Raw genomic sequence first — 7,792 nt, 5'->3', positions numbered from 1 at the left:
CTTATTAAAATAATAACAAAAAAAAAAAAACAAAAACAACTTTTCTTTTACTAACGTTGAATATAACTTCAGTAAAGGTGTTTTTTATACCGAATAATACATGTTCACTAAGTTGTCTAATAAAATAATAGATTCATCATGTTCTCTGATCATTACTTAATGAATACTGAAAATATCATCAAAATTAGTTGATTCCTAAATTTTGGCGAATTTTTAATCAATGGGAAAAGTAAATTTGGTTTTGCTCATGAACACATTTTAAGAAAAGGCATACGCGTAAACACAAGTTACCTCCCCTTAAAATGAGTGTCTTCAACTTCATTTAGAAATATGAACCGGTCGAAGTAGGAATACTATAATACAACAATATTAAATTTAGATCTTTCTCGTACGATATATTCAATGTAATATCACTTCAATCTTTTTTTCTTCTGTAAGGTAAGAAATGTCGTTTTTTTGTCGCTTTTTATTCAGAAGAGCACGAAGGTAAAAATAAAAAAAAAAGTGACCGTAAAAACTAGAAAGAAATTGGTTTATTATTTTGGTCCAAAAGTTCCGTTTTATTTTATTTGTTTATTTATCACGATTAGAATTGAACTGTAATACTTGACTAATTTTTGGCTCATAAACTTTAATTCTGACCAGAAATTCCTTCCCAAGTCTTTAAAATCACCTTCGAATGTCGAACGCCACACAACGTAAACACTGTTCTTATTATTGGTTAGTCAGCGCTTATACGTGCTATATATATATATATATATATATATATATATATATATATATATATATATATATACATATATATATATATATATATATATTATGATTTTCAAGTTGTTAAATTTTTACCGCAGTTTTAGTAAAATAAAAAAGAATACCTCCCTGTCATATTAAAAATAAAGATAACGTTACTATTTAAGCACGGCCCGTATAGTGCCATTTATTTTTATTATTTATTTTCACTGTTATTATAATAACATGGTCATCACGGAATCGATGAGGCCGTAGAAAGTGATTTTAAAGCCTTTAAACTGTCGATTCGAAAGGCAGTTCTAACATCTTGAAGACGTTAGCTCCCAAATAAAGCGGCCATTTTTATTTCACAGCTATTTTTTTCGTAGCGGTGACAGGTCAAAAGTTGTCTACTCTTTTTATTTCTCTGTTTGTCCAGTTTACTCTTCCTCTTTTTATTTTTACTTCTTGATAAAAATCTTCACTACCATTTTCAAATACTGATATTCGTTTTTTCTTCTCAATTTCTTTTTATTTTATGAATAATTATGATAAAAGATTATCGTTTTTCGGCAATATTTAGTTTTCTCGCCTCTATTCCGAATTCATGGCAGTGGGCAGCCATCAATAGACTGCCGCAGTGAGTGCCGCCTCTACACCAATTAATTAATCATAATTAAAACAGCAACAAAGTCACATAAACTATTTTTCAGGGAAAATTTGGTGCTTATTTAGAATTACACTTATTTAAAAAAAAATAAATACAGAAAAAAAAAAACCAAACAAACTTTATGTACGTACGTCACAGAACGAAATTAAAAGTATGTAAATTGATCAAATATATTTCTTTAACTAAGAAAATGAAAATTTACGATTGTTATTTGTTTCGATAGTTCGAACTGAGTTGTCTTCCTTTTACTTATTTAACATAGCCAATCAAAGTCTCACTTCTTCATAAATTTGATTTTATTAAAAGAAAACAAAACAAAACAAATATGCTTGATCAATTTGTATAACTTTTGGAATATGACATCTGCGTTCCGCCGTGTGATGATTATCAAAGATTTGGTACTAGTGCAGTACTGCAGTACTGCAGTGCACTTACTGATCCGCGCTATTTTTTAAAAATCGTATTTCCAAGTTTAATTTAAGTTTTATGATGTTTTTTTTGTAAGGTTAAAGTATAGAATAGGTACAAAACACCCTCCCCATGTTAAGAATGGCTTTTTAAATAATAACGTTATTATTTCAGCACGTATCAATAAGTGCACTGACTGCACAGTGTACTGCCACTGCGGCACTGCCACTGCACTACTCACTAGTACCAAAAAAGTGTAATTCTAAATTAACAACGAAAATTTTATAATTAAAATTTGCTGGTACAATTATTTTAAATGGAAATTCCATTTTTTATCTTATTACTGGAAAACCAAATAATTTTAATTATTAAAATATATATTTTAATGTGCAATCATTTCTATAGTTTTAAGCCGTCTAAATTAAACTAAAACGAGTTTATTGCCGTTTAGTACAAGAAAAAATCCACTGATAGTGGCTCATGGCCAATGATTGGGAAAGGGGCATATAATTGTGAAATTTTAACACTCTAACTGAGAGTTTAATATTCAAACTCTTTGGCCTAACATTCACAGGTAACATGAATTGAAACGTAGAAGCTACTGCAAAGGCTGCTGCAAAGAAAGTGGGTTCCCTCTACCGTGCAAGAAAACTACTCATACCTGACAGTATCCCGTACGTCTACAAAGTCACCATTCACTTAGAGTACCTCCTATAAAACTGGCCCCTAATTCAAAGATCATGGTATATTATTGTCACATCTGGGCTGGTTCATCAACCACACGTCTCTCTCTCTCTCTCTCATATATATATATAATATATATATATATATATATATCTTAGATGAGGCCAACAAAGAGTCTCCAATTTAATAGATCTCACAGCCTACTAAGCTCCAACCTCTGCCCCATCAGCACTATGCTTTTTTTTACTAGTAATTTGATAGAATGTGCTTCAATAAACTTGTTGCTCTGGTGCCCCTTCAATGTAAGTACATCCAGCCAACCCAACAATCAGCTAAATCCCATCATTCACTATAGAGATCTTCAAATGCTATAGCTTTTTTCTTTGAACTGATAGTCTTTGGAATTTCCTGCCTGCCTCATATCCCTGACTGTACTAATATGCAGAAATTTAAATGTAATTTGAACAAACATCTCTCTGCATAACTCCTCACTTAGGGTACCTCCTATAAAACTGGCCCCTAATTCAAGATCATCTCTTACATCTCGGTGGCAATGTGCTTTGCTTCAGGTGAAAAAAATCTCCCTTAACGCTAAGTCCGGGTGGAAAGATTCTGATTTGTGTAACGTTTTACGTTTTGTTAATTTAAAAAAGTCACTTGTACTTAACTTTAATATGAAAACTGCAGTACGCTAAAACTTAGAATTCTTTACACAAGAATAGGAATTCTCTTTGCCAGTCAACCTGTATGATTTCTAATTGCACCGACATAAAGCATTACCAAAAGTCATTTAACAGAGGAGAAAATGTCCAGTTCTTCATAAAGATTTTTCATTCAATCAAGTTTTTTTTTTTTTTTTTTTTTTTTAAATTATTTTTTTGATACAGGAAACTTGCCATAAATCTATTTTTTCATTTTTCAAAGACGGAGAAAATTCATCACTTTAAGCCAAGAGATGCATTAACTTTTGAATGAAAAAAAAAAAAAAAGAAAGAAAAGTTCCATTAACTCTAGGTCTGGGTAGAAAGACATTCTCTAAGTCTGGGTGTAAGCCATTCTTTCATTCTAGGTCCGGGGTGGGGTGCTAACCAAACTTGGGGTTATGCGGGTTTTTTAATTTTTTTATTTTAATTTTTTATTTTAAATGTCTATGGATATACACTGGTTTGTAATTTAGTAAGAAATAAATCATAAAAATCAATCATTTTATATTAGACTTTCATCCTTTTTAGAAATAGGTTCCAGAGATTTGTAGTTGTCATAAGCAGTTCCCATTATAAAGCGAGAAAGCTGAATCTAGTTTTTTTGCTTCTCCACAGTATAAACTGAACTAAACCGACTTTTCCCAAACTAAACCTAAAATAGAAGTTAGGCTAAAACAAACAACAAACAATCAAACCAGTTTGGTTTTTATTTATTTATTTATTTTTTTATGGAAATTATTCCAGACAAAGTATGAAGCCACTTGATGTAAGAAGCTAACAGAAACAACAAGATGACTATTGCAAAGACAGGAGACGCCTATTGACCTTATTCTTGAAAAAAAGAAAGAAACAACAAAAAAAAAAACAAGATTATAGGTAGGAGGAAAACAGCAGAAAGAGTTCTGTAAGTTTGCAGTTCTTAGAAAGGCTACTGGAATAAGAAGCTGTATTATAATAGGGTATCGAAATGGCTAGTGGATGGATACCACTAAACCAAATAATCAAAGGAACTAGAACAAAAGGAGCTAGGAATACATCAGAAAATTCTGAAGAACACATGCCATAATATATATAGAAAAGACTGAGACTGGCAATATCATGTTTTGTATAGAAGTCCAAGAAGAATGTTACGAAATACATTTAAATACAAGATAAAATATCAACAGTCATCTCTGAACACATTTACCATGTACTGAATAAAGGCAGGCAAAGCCAGGGCAGTAGCCCTTGATATATTCAAGGCCTTTGACAAAGTCTGGCATAAAGGGCTGCTAATGAAAATTCAATCGTATGGTATAACTGGACGTATACTAAATATAATTAGATCCTTCTTAGACAATAGAAGCATACAGGTTGTCATTGACAGATGTACATCCAAGCAGCATAACATTAATGCAGGAGTGCCTCAGGGGTCAATCCTTGAACTATTATTATTCCTGATATTCATAAATGACCTCCCTGATAATATTGTGTCCGAGATGGATATATTTGCTGATGATACAACGCTCTATAATATGCATGAGGGAAGAACAGATGTATATAAATCTAAGACAATGGCAGAATTGTTAGAAAATGACCTCCAGACTATAGTAGAATGGGCCCACAAGTGGATGGTAACATTTAATGCTAGTAAAACTAAGCTGCTCTCCTTTAACAATTACAAGACGCCTTTCCAACTGCCTATATCCATGACAAATAGCACCCTACCTGAGAATTCTACCTTCAAACTCCTCGGCCTAATATTTGCGGGCAATATGAATTGGAACAAATACATCGAGGACATTGCAAAGGCTGCTGCAAAGAAGGTGGGTTCCTTCTGTTGAGCTAGAAGACTACTCACGCCTAAGAATATCTTGTACTTTTACAAAGCCACCATTCGCATACCATGCATGGAATATTGTTGCCACATCTGGGATGGTGCATCTACCACTAGTCTTTCCCTCCTAGATAAAGTCCAAAAAAGAGTTGCCAATCTAATTGGTCCCACTTTATCAACTAAGCTCCAGCCCCTGTCACATCACCGCAATGTTGCATCACTGTGCCTGTTTTACAAATATTTTAATGGAATGTGTTCTGATGAACTCGTTTCACTTGTACTCCCTCGACGTACGTATCCCCGACAAACCCGCTTAGCAATAAGATCTCACCCCTTCACTGTTGTTGTCCCTAAATGGTAGAAAGCTTTCTATTCTAACAGTTTATTCCCTCGAACAGCTAGACTTTGGAATTCCCTTGCTGCTGCCTGCTTCCCAAGCTGTACTGATATGCAAAAGTTTAAATGTAACATAACCAACATCTTGTAAATCTTTCCTAGACATGGCCACAAATAGTAGCACCTTACGCACAAGTGGTGATATGCTTTGTAAGGGGTGAACATGAGTAAAAAATAAAAAAAATAAAATAAATAAATAAATAAAAAAAACAGTTCCTTTTGTTATATTTCGATGGAATTAAGTTTAACACCTGCCAGTCTCTTGAAGTTAAACTGAATCGATGACCTAAGTACTGAAACTTTCTTGGATACCTTTTCCTAAAAAGTACTGATGAATCGGTAAAGAAAAACAACCGCATACTGAAATTAATAAAAAGGTGATAATATAATTATGAAGAAGCTATTCACCACAATGGTTAGGTCATAACTGAAATATGGAAATGTTCCCAGGGTTCACCAATTTGCTGGTGTCATCGATAAGGTTAAGAAAGTTCAACACAGGACTACTAAGTTATGTTCTATACTACGGCATTTGCCTTTATGAGAAGAGATTGGATTGGTTGTTTTTGTTTTATCGCATGCCAACCCTTTTCGGGTTATTTAATGCCGAATCCAGTGATTTGGAAGAATTTTTTTTAATAGAATACATTTGTTTTTTTTTCAAGTCGGTTTCTATTTAACCCATAGTTGGGACCCTAACAGGTACTATCACTCTGGGTCAGAGTGGACCTGAGAGCAATGGCAATTAAAGGGTGGCTCCACAAGGTGATAATAAACAAAAATTTGTTTATTTATTTATGATTGAAAATCGAAAAAAAAAAAAAAAATCACCTCAACCGAAAGATACAGCCTTATTTTCAAAAGCACCGCCCACTTAGCAGAGTTAACAAAATGGAAGTGAAATATTACGGCAGCTAACGTGGAAAAATGTGTTTGCGCAAACAACTTCGAATCGCGTCTCTCTCTTTCTCTCTATTTATTTATTTATTTTGTTATATAGCTAAACCGCAAAACTAATTGAATCCAAGGGAGGAGTATTTAACGAAGGACCTACGTCAGGTTACCATGTGAATTTGAATTACTGCATCATAATAAAGGTTAAATTGATCTTTCCCTCCTCCTTACAGTGAAGGACGCCAATTTCGAAGTGTGCCGTTTAATTAAAGTTGACCCCCCTCTCCTACTCTTCCTTAACAGGTGGCGGGGGGGGGGGGGGTCATAAAAGCCTGTTTTGGCTTGCATAATACTTGTTTCTGCCGTTTATTGCTAATATTAATTCTTTTTATACAGTAATGTTGCACTTTAAAGCAATCATTGAAATCTGTCGGTAGATCCCAGAGAAGGAAGCCACCACCGGTAAGCATTCTAACACGAGTTTAAAGTAAGTCATTATTTAAGTAAATAACTAAGCTACTCAGATTAAATATTCTACTCATTTTTATTGTTTTTTGTTTTGGTTTTATTATACTGTTGTTAACTTCGAAAAAAGAATGGGAGAAATTGGAATCAAGGGGTAAAATGAAAAAATTGCAACGGTTAGCAAATAATGAAAACGGCTGAAATGGGAACCCTCAAAAGCGGAAACTAATTCACATGAGCGACAAACACTAACTGGACATAGAGAAACTGCAACTGTAAAACAAAAAAGATAGAGGGACACCACATGGAACCAAGAAAACTGACCCCCCCCCCAATAAAATAAAAAAGAATTTATGTAGTGTCAGCATCGCCTGGTACCACATTGAGAAGGGTCAAGAAGAATGGAAAAACCGAGGAGAGAGAACACTAACCAAACCTCCATTAGATGAGTGTAGAAGAGGACTGGGGTCTTGGGGAGACTTATTGCCACCTAAATTCCAGTGAAGACCAATAGTCATTGCCTGGGATAAGTCAATGGCGAACGGCTGTTGCGATGATGTAAATTCATTTGCAAAGGTTATCGAGTGGAGAGTACTGGAAATCTGGAGACACTTGTCACCCAGAATCCAGGGAACACCACCAGTTGTTGTCAATGAGTAATCTCTGATGACATGTGTGAGAGCTAGTGAATACAAAATAATAATAATAAATAATAATGTCCTTATTTAAAATACAACCATAATAAAAAAAAAAAACAAACAAAAAAATACGGTAAAATCTATGATGTACATACTTGTCACAAAAACATTCAAAAAAAAAAGTCACATAAATTCCTTTTGCAAGTAGTTTTAGTTTCATAAAGAAAATCATTTCTAAACGATTTAAAGTGATTAATGTGAAAGCGTTAGCATTACAAGGCTGACCTCACAAGTTTAAATTATTGTGAACTGATCTGCCCTTGTTTCATTTTGTTATTTTTTTTTAATGGCGACGCGAGACAGTCTTTTTTGTATACTCATAAAA

General features: G+C 33.6%; 1 protein-coding gene across 2 annotated transcripts in view; it reads left to right on the top strand.

Moving 5' to 3' along the window:
• The first annotated feature begins 286 nt into the window (after window positions 1-286).
• The window catches only part of LOC145268259 (uncharacterized), a 47,754-nt gene continuing 40,248 nt past the window's right edge, over window positions 287-7,792 (top strand). The window contains exon 1 of one of the 2 annotated variants that reach the window (XM_080123605.1): window positions 287-438. The gene's annotated coding sequence lies outside the window, so the exon portion shown is untranslated. Of the gene's footprint in view, window positions 439-6,615; window positions 6,767-7,792 lie in introns of those variants that run through there. The other variant, XM_080123606.1, reaches the window with a different exon arrangement.

Source organism: Euprymna scolopes, chromosome 43, assembly GCF_053919585.1.
Source record: "Euprymna scolopes isolate OS-2025 chromosome 43, ASM5391958v1, whole genome shotgun sequence".
Lineage (NCBI taxonomy): Eukaryota > Metazoa > Mollusca > Cephalopoda > Sepiida > Sepiolidae > Euprymna > Euprymna scolopes.
This window is presented reverse-complemented; position numbering and strand designations above follow the sequence as displayed.